Source organism: Mesocricetus auratus, unplaced genomic scaffold (genome assembly GCF_017639785.1).
Source record: "Mesocricetus auratus isolate SY011 unplaced genomic scaffold, BCM_Maur_2.0 Super-Scaffold_4256, whole genome shotgun sequence".
Lineage (NCBI taxonomy): Eukaryota > Metazoa > Chordata > Mammalia > Rodentia > Cricetidae > Mesocricetus > Mesocricetus auratus.
The window spans coordinates 111,385,939-111,400,832 of record NW_024429182.1 but is presented as its reverse complement, the minus strand read 5'-3'; the positions used below and the strand labels follow the sequence as shown (position 1 = coordinate 111,400,832).

The 14,894-nt window shown below is 33.7% G+C and overlaps 1 pseudogene; it reads right to left on the bottom strand.

The window, feature by feature from the left end:
• Positions 1-399: 399 nt before the first annotated feature.
• LOC101842742 lies at positions 400-14,602 on the bottom strand (annotated as a pseudogene).
• Positions 14,603-14,894: the final 292 nt, after the last annotated feature.

Below are 14,894 nucleotides of genomic sequence, written 5' to 3'. Positions count from 1 at the left end.
TTTAAATATATTACCATATACTCTCCCACTTTAATGGTTTACTATGGAACACAACCTTAACATATAATTTATATTAGAAAAATTAAGTTAACTGTTAATATATTAAATCCAGACTAATCTATAGCTATTACTCAGTTCAACTACAAACACAGATGTAAGGAAGGTAACCAGCATTACAGATATAGAAATGTCAATTAGAATGTTTTGTTGATAAAAACTGAGATCTTGGCCAAGTTTTAAACTTCTAATGTATAGCTATTTTCAATATTTATTAATGAGACAAAATGAGTTAAACTTTAGGATCAAAATATCATTGTAGCATTTATGAGAAGTATATTGTAATACAGATGAAAGAAAACTTTAAAGAACATTTTCAATTTTAAAATGCATATTCCTGAAATTTTGAAAATAATTTCTCTTAGGACTTAACAAAATTATGAAGCACTTTGGAGCAAAGATGCCAAGAAGCAGTCCTGCACTGGAGGCTAAAATACAGAATACCTCCACAGCCACCATAGCTTTGCCATTAGTGTTATGGTAGACAGGGAGGAAGGTAATCCAGACACTACAGAACACTAGCATGCTGAATGTCAGGTACTTGACTTCATTGAATGTGTCAGGCAGATTCCTGGCCAAGAAAGCTACAGTGAAACTTCCCATGGCAATGAATCCAAAGTATCCCAAAACAGAATAGAAGAATATAGTTGAACCTTTGTTACAGACAATCAAAATGTGTCCTTTTTCAACAAGCACATCAGCCTCGACAAATTGAGGAGAAGTTCCCAGCCAGATCGCAGATAGAACCAGTTGAATCATGGTGCAAATTGGAGTGATGAACTTCAGTGCCCCTGACATTAGCAGAATTCTCATCCTTCTACCTGCAGTTGTAACCTTGATGGCCAGCACTAATGTCACTGTCTTGGCCAAGACAGTAGAAGCAGCCACAGTGAACACTTCAGCAAATATGGTCTGCTGCACGAAGCATGTGATAATATGGGGTTGACCAATGAAGAGCAAGAAACAGAGAAAGCAAAAGATGAGGGAGATGAGTAGAACATAGCTGAGTGCCCGGTTATTGGCCTTTACTGTGGGAGTGTCCTTGTTCTTCAAAAAGACAGTAAGTACTACAGCTGTAAGTACAGAGAAGCACAGAGCCAAGCAGGCTAGAGACATTCCCAAGAGGTCTTCATATGCCAGGAATGTCATAATCTTTTTGAGACAGTGATTTCTTCCATGGTTGGCATACTGATCATCACGGCACTTTACACACAGATCCATGTCTGATACCAAAGAAATGATCCATTAGCTTTAATATATCTCGGTATTTCAAGGATGTATGATATTGATGCAATAAAGATTTCTTGTCAAATTACCCTTATTTTTTGAGGTAGACAGAAAGCTAATATTTTATTTTTAAGTATCAATATCAAAATCTATTACCTTCATGTACAATTATGAAAATTTGTTTTTTATAGATGTCATTCATAGCCACAACAGTTTTATTCACTTGCAGAATTAGCTTGGGTTGGAATATTTACGTTTACACAATAAAATGCCTTAGTGAGGACAATATAGAAATACATATTTATTCTTAATAATTCTGTAGAATATAAAGTACAAGATTATAAAACCAACTTCTTCCCACTATATTTTGGTCTGTATCTCAGCTACAATGCAGATACCAATGCCCTTTTGTAACAGCTTGTATACTAAAATATAAACAAACCCATATATTGCTTTAAAGACTGATGATTATTGTCAGGTAAAGAAGAAGCTTTATCAAATATTTACCACCTAATTTCCCTGTGTGTTCAGACTATCACATTTATTATTAGGTTTCTTATAGTAAGGAAAAGAAACTAATTACCAGTTTACTAATTCTGTAAAATTGGACTATCAATATTGCCAATAGAAAAATATTTATTGAGAAGACCGTGGGAACAACAGACCTTGGCCTGAGGCCCACTTCCCCATCAGCCTGGGAACAGGCAGCTGTGAGACAATGTTTATTGAAAATATGTTTACTGAAAACGATCGAGTGCCCTAAGAAATGTTTACCGGGGCAATAAGTTCCTGATAAAGGCTCCCTCACTGATACACCCTGACTTTGATCTTTCCAATGGCTAGCTGCCTCTTCCTGCCCCCTGCTGCTGCTGACCACTCTGGTGTACAGCTTTGTAGACCAGGCTGGCCTTGATTCATACAGATTGACTTCCTCTGCCTCCCAAGTGCTGGGATTAAAGATGTGCACCACCACTGCCCAGCTATAGAATTATATTTTCAAGTGCATTCAATTGAATAGATCAAGAAAGAAAATATTATTTATATTATTCTAATAATGACCCTTTCCATTTGTGACTGTACATACCTTAACAATTAATTTTGCTATCTCATATTTTAATATTTGATATTGTCAAAAGCATTGAGCAAAAGCATTCATATGTTTTTTTCAAGAAAGGGTTTCTCTGTATTGCTTTGGAGGCTGTCCTTGAACTCACTCTCTAGACCAGACTGGCCTTGAACTCACAGAGATCTGCCTGCCTCTGCCTCCCAAGTGCTGGGATTAAAGGTGTGCTCTACCAACGCCTGGCTAAGCATTCATATTTTTATTTTTCTAATAGTTTCATAATTGTTTTTATAATAATATTTTATTATCAGTATTTTAAAATATACATAACAGGCACCCAATTAAAAAATCTGGTGCATTGTTTTGTTTTCAGCTATTATAAAGTTACTATTTTTAAAACGTAATTTTCATCAATTTATTTTCTATCTAATATTCCATGAAACTGTCTTTCCCATTTTTCACTTTGTCCTATAAAAATATGTTTAATATTTTAATGATTTATTTGTGTGTCAATTTTATTGCATCTCTAAATTATCATGTTCAAATTATTTGGAACTGTTTACATTCTGGCCTGCAGACTACCTAGAACATCAAGTTGAGTTTTTACATTAATGCCTCACAAAGCAATTCCATCTTTCAGTTACTTGTTATAACACCTATAACATCACTACCAATTTTTCCATGGGACCCTTATCACTAGAAAGCTATTTCTACCTATTCAGTCTAAAGAGTTTATGTGCAAACTTGTTTTCCAATTTTGAAATATTAAAATAAATATTTCAAATTAAAATTCTATATTCTGGCTTCCAAACTCACCTGTGGAGTAATCTACAAATGAAAATTCAACCGACCAAGTGACAGCATGTTCTACCGTAGAACACATGAGAAAGTGCATGGCTCTTAGCAGGATGCATCATCCATGAGCATCTACAAATTATCATAAATCAGATAAGGGTTATATAAATAAGGATGGGTAGCTCCCATGTCTTAGAGAATATTAAAATTTAGAAGTATTATAAAGGGAAGAATTCCAGGAAAAAATAGATGCTACAAAGATATTTAGTAAATCTAAAACATGTTTCAAAAGAAACTCTTAGGTGAATAGTATCTAGAATAATGATTCATATGTGTGATTCAGGACATGGGATGTTTTGCTAAAGGGTAAGAATTGCTGTTCATTTGATTTCATGATGAACTTTATCTTTACAATTCCCAGAAGACATCATTAAGAGTCATGTAAAAATGACAGAAATTAACTAATATAATGAATCTTTGGTATGTTATATATTTCTACCTGTCATATTGGAAATTTCATTCTCTGGGCAAAGGTGTACAATCAAAAGAGCAGACAGCCTTTCCCTGCTGAGGGGATTTTCTGAATCCTGGTCTACAAGGTACACTGCAATTTGAGGGTGAATCTGAGAAAAATATCAAAGAATATAAAGAATAAATCTTATCTACTTGGTAATAAAGATAGACATTTAGAGCATGGTACTATTGAAAAACATTCTTTTACCAATATGCAAAAAGTTAAAAACTAACTTTTACTTTATATTGTTGCTATATATAGTAGATGTATTATTATTTATATCACAAGAAACTTGTATATATACATATGTATATGTATGTGTGTGTGATTATATTCAATCTATATTTATCTATCTCTCATATACATAGACAGGCAAATATATAACTATGATGTAGAAAGACATAGCTGCTGGTAAAGTCACAGCCTTCTCATTGCCTAGCAGCTTATCCCAGTAGATCAACAATAATAGGCTCCCTTCCTCCAGCAGAACTTCCTAACTCTACCTGGCCTTATCTGGAGACTGTCCCTGAGTCTGTAGAACTGACCTTATCTGAAAGTGGTCTCTAAACCAAATGCTTGTCTCTAAATTAGAAGCCTGATTCATCTTTGGCTTCAATTTTGACAATATAACTCCTAGAAGATTTTTTCTAGGAATTCTGTTAAGGCACCCTATTGCCACACACTTAGTTTTGTGATATGAATTTTCCACTTAATGCAAATTAGGGTATGTCCCCAGACTCCACAATCTTATATATTCCTTATGCTCCGAAATGAAGTTGAACTAATTCACACAAAATCTATCTCCCAGAGATCTGTCTCCATTAGAACCCATGGGTCATGTACAAAGCTTTGTTTTATCAGTACCGATTTTGCCCTCTTGAACTTATGGCCAATTGGTCAGGAAGATAAGAGTTCAAATATTCACATAACTGAAATAAAATATGTCCTGAAAGAAAATCTAGTAGTGTAAGAATTAATTTAGCAATCATATTTAAATATATTGTATCTCTTGAGAATGAGGAAGTAAATTTTGACATTTTGGGTACTTCCGTCACGTGTAGAATTGTACAAGTAAGTCTAACAAACCTTCCTAAGGTCTATGTTCCATTTAATCATCTCTTCAGACATGTAAAATTGTTGACCATGCATCAAATGTTTGATAAATTTCCTATTTTCACCTTAAGTTCATGACCTGGCAAAAACTCCATAGTGTAGTGAATGCCATACTCCACATCCTGATTTTCTTTCTGATTCATGTTCACTTGATCTCCAACAGGGTTTGTAAATTGTATTTTCTTTAGGAAATGGACCACCTGAAACATTTATTATGTTAGTTTCAAGTATGCCTACACATTAAAACAATTAATTTGAGTATAGATTGCATCTAATTTTCATTAATCTGTCTAGAAATGTTACCTAATACCAAAAAGTCATATACTAAATGTAAAAATCCACACAGGCATAGCAATAACATTATGATTTGTAAATACCAGCTACTCACTGAGTTTAGTTCTTTAACATTTGCATACCTGAAAGATATTCCTAGAGAGTAGAGAGATATTACCCACATAATTTTCCTAAATATTTTTGGATAATCAGCTAAAGTATTGTGATCATCAGTATGTTAAAATACAAGGATGAATTATTTGCTGTTAGGTAGGATTTATTCACTTAATATTTTTGACCAAATCCTTGATCATGTAAAAGATCAATCAATTTGTTTTTAGCTTTCAAATTTTCATGAGAAAGAAATAATTTTTTATTTTGAATATCATGAACATGGATATGTAGAATAAATGCTATGAGAAATTCTATTGTCATAGATCAAGAAAATTTTTCTGAGTATCAGTGTAGGCTGAAGTAGAGTCTATATACAATAAGATTCATTTGATAACCAGTAAATGGGTATATAAATTTGTTGTGTATGATAGAAAAATATCCTGGAATTCTTGTATAGAACCTACATTACCCATTATGAAAATTTTATTTATTATGCCACATTACATCCTTTGGAATACATATAACCTCCCAAGAGTCAAATTCCAGCCTTTCTCTAGAATACTTTGTCCATGTATCTACTTCTTGTAGCAGCATCTCATGAAGTGCATGGGCCACAGCATGCACAGTATTGTATAGGACATAACCTGTGCCTCCCACAGACATTTCTACATGGTGCTTGAATAACCAATTATACCGTTTTTCTGTTGAGCCATTCTTAAGATTCATAGAATTAAATGAATTCAGAGAACAATTAAAATAAATCCACCATAAGCTAGCAAATGAAAATTTGGAAGGATCTGTTTTCTGGATAAAGGGTGTAAAACCAGATAATTCAGAATAGTGAAGTGAAAACCAAAGGTCCCATAGAAGTAACTAAGAAGTAGTCTCTCTTTCTGTGTGATCAGTTTCTACTGTGAAGTAGTGACCCAGATCCTCTGAACATTTACTAATCTGTAGAGTTTAAGGTTGAGCTGCAGATGAGAATCTTTGTCTCTATAAATGATAACAACTTTGGCTGATGATGTTGTGATATCATTATAATATATATTTGCATTTTTCTGGAATAATATTTTATCTTCCATGATAATACACACAAAGGCTAAGCAAGCACTATTTCTTTGCCTCTTTTCTCAATTCTGAGAGAAATGGAAGTCCTAGGTCATCATCTGAAATGATTGCACCAACCCAGTTCCATCTGAAATGTACCACCAAAGATGCCATTGCCAATGCCAGAGATGTGTCCTTAGGCGCCATCTGGTAGAGATGTGGAAACTGTTCATGGCTGCTCAGGAGAGGATGATATGGCCCATAGTAAATCTGAATGTCATAGAACATAATAACTTGAAGAATATAGGATGCATAATTATCAGTCTAAAATTAATTATGCTCATTAATGTCTTAGAATATTAGGACATGTAGAGTCACCTCTCGTTATTAAATCATAGATAATATCTTCTGAATATCTTTAAAAGTACAGTGAACTATGTCTGCAACTAAAACACTTTAAATTTCTTTTATTTTGGTATACTTATGTTGAATTACTGTTATGTGTCACAATACTTTCTGGGCATATATATATATGTATATATGTTTTACTTTTAGTCAGTTTTGATACATAAAAATCAGACTTAAAGGAGCCAATGATTCACTAAAACTAACTCACCATCCTTGCCTCTGGTCTATTGGTGATGTACAGGAGTGGTCCAAGCATAGCAGATGATAACCATATTGGACCTGTAAGCACAATTAAATATCTTTTCTGATTTATACAGTAGGAGTTAGGAAGAAATTCACCTATTTTTGAGGATAAACTATTCATTATCCAATCATCCAGTAAATTACATTCAACTTTAACTAGCAGAGAAATGTTGGGTAGAATATGAGGGTCCTTGTTGACATTTTCAAGAGCAAAATAATGAGACAAAATCAAGTGGATATTCTTAGTTGCAAACCTAAAAAGAGAGCAAAGAGATCATTAGAGACTGGGCTATAATCATGATAATATTAAATCATAGTAATTGTGATTATGTAGTTAATGCTTGTTTTTTTCCCATTGCTATGATTGCATAAGCCCTGTTACTGTGCTGTATGTGAAAGTGAGATCTCCAGAATTCAGTCAGGATTCTTAAAAATGTTTTGGGTTGGATCACATTCATGTGGGATGCTTTGATTTTGGATTTTCATACAATATTATTCATTTGTGAGCATTTTGTGATGTTCCTAGAAGACCATTAATCTTCTCATTACTTTATTTTAGAAACTTAATGAATGACATATATGGAAAAGAGGTGGGTCTTATCTTCTACCCAGAAGAATCAGTCATTGATAAGACTCGGACTTAGTTATGAATATAAGGAATGGTTAACCCAATATAACCATCTGTATCACAAGCTTTGAGAACCTTTAAATTTATAAGCAATACAGATAGCATAGTTACATTTACTTTTCCCTGTACTACATGCACCTTTATCCTTTTCCATTTCATTTAATGCATGTATAATCTTCAGTGATGTCACATTGGTTATAAAAATGACAATTTATTATGAGTAATAAAACTTCTTCACATGGCCAATGAGGTTGATTTTATCACATATTTTATTTTTATTTATTCATCTGATCATGTTATTCATGCTTCTAGATTCTTGCTGTGTTATAGTGATCATCAAAATGTTTTCCTTCTCTAAACACTCAACTTTTAAACTCCTTGTAGACCCTCTGATATATTTTTCTTATTCATTTTATATAACAATTTATTAAAATTTGTCTTATTGTTCTGTTTTCCCCATGAATGTTTCAGTATTTGTTTCCTCTCATATGTTTCCTATTTCTTTATGACAATGTTCCACATCTGAGTACACTATGGTACTTTGTTGCTCTACAGGTAGTGTTCAATTGAGTGAACAGTTTTTTTGCTCTAAAATTTGTGTTTATGCTGCTTGAATAATTTTATCCTGATATTTATTATTGTTTTATTTCTTAAACTTTTCTGTCTGATTCAGAAATAGCTAAGCTTGCATTACGTTTTTAGTACCCTGACAATTGTGATGGACTTTATTGATGTAGGCTATTTTCAGTTTTGAATTTGAATTTTCTAATTCAACCAACGAAGTTACTATGCTGTAACATTAATATCTCAAGTTACTAAATCCTTCTTTTCCAAATAAAGTTTTAGGATTTACAATTGTCGTTTTAATGTCCTCAAGTCTTCAATTTCTGTGAACTCTTATCATTCGTTAATTTTGAATTTAAAGGTTTGTATATAAAATCGTTCACAAATTAGTGATTTACATAGTTTTTAAATGTCAATTTCCATGTAATATCATCAATATTTCCACATTTCCTAATCTGAATGATGATTCATTACTCATCATGGTGAATTTTCATTTTAATCTGTGAACAAACTGGAGTAATAACTAGAATTATTTTCCCCTTTATTTACCATATTGTCTTCTTGACTTGAACACCCTGTTCATTTTCAAGACAAAATTTAGTTGCTGTTGTTTGTCTATAACTTAAAGAAAATTCATTTAATATCATGATTTCTATTGGTTATCTTTAATGGGATAACCGTCATTTTTTATTTTGTTCAACTCCTCTGTGTTTTCAAAGGTTTCTCTTGCTTTATTCAAAGTCACAAATTTGCTGCTCTAAGTAAATAATTTATCTATGTGTAACAGAAATAATCTAGACAAAAATCTATTTCATCACAGAAAAAAAGTCTAAATGTGGATAAATATTGGTCACTAAGAGATTCTTTAAAAGGAAGATTCAGTTTTCATTAAAGGGTATGGCCCATAGTGGATCATTCATTGCCCAGTGGAAGGATACTAGTGCAAAATTAATCAGAAACACAAATTATATTTGGCGGGTTCATAGAAAAGAGTAGTGTAGGAGGGGAGTAGATGTCATTGAAGTGAATTATTTCAAACTCTTAGCCAACTAATTAAAATTGTGCCTAATGCAATTAGCTTGAAACATGACAGTTTTATGTGAGCTTAAAATTTTGGAGATTTAACTTGATTTGAACAATGTGAATAATATCCCTGGCATCACTGTGCATGTAGGTCGAAGAGAGTGAAAGTCAAAAGCATTTAAACTATGCCTTTAATGAACTAGATAAAATGGTAGAAAAAATTAGGATTCTACAATATCAATGGAATAACTTATCTCCATATCAATGTGCCACATATGAACTGTGACAAAATGAAGTTTCGTTCACCAGTTTGTGAGAATGTTAGTGATTCTCAAATACAATCTATAATAATTCTTAATATGTAAAATAACAATGACTAGGATTGCTAAATATTAACATATGCTATAGTCAAAGCTGTAATCACAAACAATAATCACAGGAACATTTCTCCAGGAATCAAATTCATGTGACATATACCCAATTTGTAAGCAATCTTTGAAAATGAATGATATAAAATAAAACATAGAGAAAGTTAGAGAGTGATTCATGTAGTGTTATATTCTAAAACTGAGGGATAAACACCCTAATTTCAAAGATGATTTATTAAATTATAAATACAATAATTTGAAGTTGCTTATGAACAACAAAGTTTGAAAATGTTTTAAATTAAGAATGTAGGATATAGTGTTCTATGGCCACAATATCAATTAACAAAAGCATATTATTAGTAAATATGTAGGCAAGATACCTGTTTATAACACCAAAATACCTTTAAACAGCATATGCCTTTATAATTTATGTATGAACACACACAAACATTTTACCTGGATTAGAGTTGTGTTTTAGAAATGCATGGTTTATTCTTTTCACTGTAAAATTAGATTGCAATTCAACTTGACAAAAGAACATGTAGATTATTTTTGCTCCAATTTTTATTTCTACATCATCTTTTTCTTTATCAACTTTAATAATGTGCTGTTTTTCATGACAGAACCATCCCAAAACTGCTAAGAAAATGAGGATACAGTCTATATGCTTTGTTGGTACAGCAAATGAACAGAGATAACACATGTTTAGAAACATGTTTCAATTTTATTTTGTGTAATACATAGATACTTCAAAGACTATTAGATAATTTAATCCCATTTTGGAATGAATATTTATTTACATTTTGAAAATTATGGATATGATTAGTGCCATTTAGCAACTTTTCTGTCGCTTTCATTCTTGCCAACATAATCCATTTCTTGCCTAAAATAATCTTACCTAGAGAGGTGTGTTTTGCCATAATCTGGTGAGATTTAAAAACAAATAAAAAAATAATTGCAATTTATCTTATCGCTACTTCCGAGAAGACAAGTTTTCACTAACTTCAGGAAATCCAGTGACTGCTAGAGGTATAACAAAACTTTCCCTAATTTGAGTGATTTTCTCATTCATGTTTTATTGACCTTCCCCTCAGTTATTTTTCATATGTGTTTGATGTCATCACACTCATGTTCCATTTTGCTATGAAAATTGCTTTGTCATTATAAAAAATCGATGACATCTCTTAGTGTCATTCCTCATTGTATTATACATATACAAGTTTTATTTCTGGTTCTCATTATTTCCTCAAACTTATTGAAAATTTCTCTCATCTACTCCATGATCCTGAACTTCCTCATCTGCTATGAATTTCAGTCATCTATATGTTATCACAAATTTAACTTCAAATGATAAAACTCCACTGTACTATTTCTCATAGACAGTACAATGCCTATCTTGTATAATGCTCATTACCAGATTTTTACAGTGTTGCTTGTGACAATTTGCTTAGCATGCTACAGGAGACATTGCTACAGTTATACAAACCAAGCTTCAAATATAGGACACAACATTAATAAAGCTAAAATAAGGTCAAATATACAAATCTACTATGTGCTGTGCACATTTCCACAAGATATAAACACACTCTTCATTATATGGAAAAAGGAAAAGAGAAGCAAAAGTGAAATAATTGCCAGAGAGTAAAGTTATGGAACTGAGAATCAAGTCATGAAAATATGAAATCAGTAATAAGAAAAGTGACGATATCTGTGAATTTAATTGACTTCTTTCAAATGGTGGCATGTGCTACAGTGAACAACCTTCATTATAGCACTTGGTGAGGGAAATATAAAGTCAATATTTCAAGTGACATACTGTAGTTGGCCTCTTCTTTGGGATACTATCTCATAAAAAACAGCATGGAAATATATTATTTATGGAAGTTCAGCCTTAGGCTTTTTTCTAACTCTCATAATTGTTTTGGAAGATTTGACAGTATTTTTTTGGATTCTTTTTCATGTATTTTTATTTTATTTTCCAGTTTAAATTTAGATAAGAAACAAGGTTGCTTCACAAGTCAGTTCCAGGTCCCTCTCCCTTTCCCTCCCCTCCTCCCGTGCCCTCCCACCAACCCCCCACCCATTATGCCCTCATTCCCCCAGGGAGGGTGAGGCCCTCCATGGGGGTGTCCATAGTCTGTCATTTCATATAGGGCAGGGCCTAGATCTTTCCCCAAGAGTTCAGGGTGAGAGTGCACCTCACATTGTTCTATGGGAGTCCGAAATCCGTGTGTATACTTGGGATGGGTACTGATCTGCTGCCCAAGGCTCAATAGATTACCTAGGCCTCCTCACTGACACCCAGATTCAGGGGGTCTTGATCAGTCCCATGCTGGATTCCCAGGCATTAGCCTGGGATTCAAGAGTTAACCTTTGTCTGGTCAGCTGTTTCTGGGGGTTAAACCAGCCCAGTCTTAATCCCTTTGATCATCAGTCCTCCCTCTCTGTTACTGGCTTTCTTGAGTTCAGCTCAGTACTTAACCAAGGGAGTCTGCCTCTTCTTCGATCAGCCCCTAACTGAAGTTTCTGTTTCCCAGACTCTCTGGCCATAGGATTGTAGGCTGGCACTCCCCAGATCTATGTCTAAAATCCATATATGAGACAGTACATGCCATGTTTCTCTTTTTGTGACTGGGTTACCTCACTCAGGATGGTTTCTTCTAGTGTCATCCATTTGCCTGCGAATCTCATGATTCCATTACTTTTTTCTGCTGAATAGTACTCCATTGTGTAGATGTACCACATTTTCTCTATCCACTCTTTGGTTGAGGGACATCTGGATTGTTTCCAAGTTCTGGCTATTACAAATAATGCTGCTATGAACATAGTGGAACAGGCATCTTTGTTGTATGAATGGGCATCTTTTGGATATATTCCTAAGAGTGGAGTTGCTGGGTCTTGTGGTAGGTTTATTCCCATTTTTCTGAGGAATCTCCATACTGATTTCCAAAGTGGCTGAACCAGTTGGCACTCCCACCAGCAATGGAGGAGTGTCCCCTTTTCACCACATCCTCTCCAGCATAAATTGTCGTTGGTGTTTTTGATTTTAGCCATTCTGACAGGAGTGAGATGGTATCTCAGAGTTGTTTTGATTTGCATTTCCCGGATGACTAAGGATGTTGAGCACTTTCTCAAGTGCCTCTCAGCCATTTTAGACTCCTCTATTGAAAACTCTTGATTTACTTTCTGCCTTGTGGATTTATTACAACATTTCTCTAATGTATATCCTGCTTGCTCTACATCACATGACATCTTTGACTTCTTCCCAGTGCCCTCTCTGTGCCCCAAATTCTGCCTAACTATTGGTCATTCAGCATTTTATTAAACAAGAGTGACATATCTTCACAATATAACTTCTCTAGCAAGTCCACAAAATGTCTCCTGAACTTGTATAGATGATTGTTATACATGAGTACCATAAGTTATAAAAATATAACATTACTGACATTGTCATTAAAAAGTAATATGGCAGTCGGGGATGCACACCTTTAATCCCAGCACTCAGGAGGCAGACCTCTGTCTCTGTAAGTTTGAGGCCAGCCTAATCTACAGAGTGAGTTCTAGACAACCTTCAAGGTAATACAAAGAAACCTGTCTCAAAAAAACAACAAAAGTAATACAGTTTTACATGTGCTCAACTAAAAAAAATGAATGGAAAACATAAAATTAGCATAGTGAAAGATCTTGATGTTTTGATGCTTGATTAAAGCTGTAAGACTTATAGAGGGTAGCAGTGTTGAAATAATGATAGAAAATTTTGAATAAAAATGCACTATTCTATTAAGGATGATACCTATGAAGCAAGGAAAAAATACCAAAGACCTCTTTTCCCAGAAATTGAGTATTCCATCACAATGGAGGAAACACTAGCACAACACTGATAGAAGAATTTATTCAGCCTCCAAAAATTGAACTCATGTCAGTGCTTGGGATTATGATTCTCAGGAAAATCACTTGGCAATATGCAGTGGGAATTGCCCCTATTAAGGAAATCCATTCAGAAGAAATATACACAGGCTGTATCACTCAGCTTCCAGTTTGAAAAATCTGGCTCCAAAAACATGAACAAAATAGCCATTAAATCACCTGAAACAGTAAAATAATCAACATGTAACAAAATAATTTTTGGTTATGTCCTAGATAACAAGGTGGGGCACAACAACAGAAATCATTTGTCTATACACAGACCAGCTATGTATTTACATTAATGATCAATAAAAAACAAATAAAACAAGGGCACTTACTTCTTATCTGGATTCCTGGTGAAATATTCATTCTTAAAGTGACCATTCTTTGTATAAATAGAAAGCAAACAATCAGTATCTTTTTCTCGACCCAGGATAACTAGATTGCTTTGTCTCAGAAAGCACCTGGGACCTAACCATTTGCAAAAAGAAAGGAAAACCTCAGGACCAAAAAGAAAAATGTCAAGTAGAACATCTTTATAGTGAAACCAAGTTGGCAACCAAGGTAAAAGTGCACTAAGCAGAGTTTCACAAAAACTACGTTTCAAATGTGCCTATATATACATATGTGTCTCTTTTATTGCTCTAGTACTTAGAAGTGTATTCATGTTTCCCAATACATTTCATTGCAACTTATTATTCTCTGTAGACTTCTTAAGCATTCTCAGGCTTCAGGGTCTACATCTGAGTTATTATGCTCAGGTGCAAGAAAATCTTAGTAATTTTGTTTAAGTAATATCCCAATTTCCACATTTTTGGGATTCCATCCATATCAATGGACTTGAATGTACCAGGCTAGATATCTCCTGAGATATCTATGTAGCACCACTAATTACAAAAATCTCTTTTTTTGTCAAAATGTGAAATACTTGAAGCACATTGCATTACAAATTTCAAACCAAGTTTGTTATTGAATTATCAGAAACAATCCATTTTATCAGAACTTATTATAGATATACATAAGTTATATCCATGCATGTTTATGATATGGGATTCATTATAACCTATTTTGTTTCCTGACATCCAAAGAATATGCAATTTAACACACACACACACACACACACACACACACATACTGCACTGAGTGGCAGTAGTCAACATAAAATCTCCAACAGTTGAAGGAACTAGTGTTCCAATCATCATTCTGAAGTCAAAAATGCCTATTAGTATCTCAATATCAATGCAAAACTGAAGCAGCATTTTTATAGTTCTATTCATGACCTGAGCCTCTAATCCTTTACATGTGTGTCTGCCAGACCCTCTAACACAGTCTAATGAAGAATTTGATCAGCTACTTATTGGAAATGTGCTGGAGGCCACAGAATTTCATAAATACCATCATTCAGGTGCAAGGGTTTGAAAAAAGACTTTTGCATCACATGGCAAAAGCCAAGGAAATTTTAAGAAAATGCCCTACTTAATTTTTTACAACCAAACTCCACTACCATCAGGAAGTTACCCAAACACTACTCAAAGTCATGAAATTTGGCAG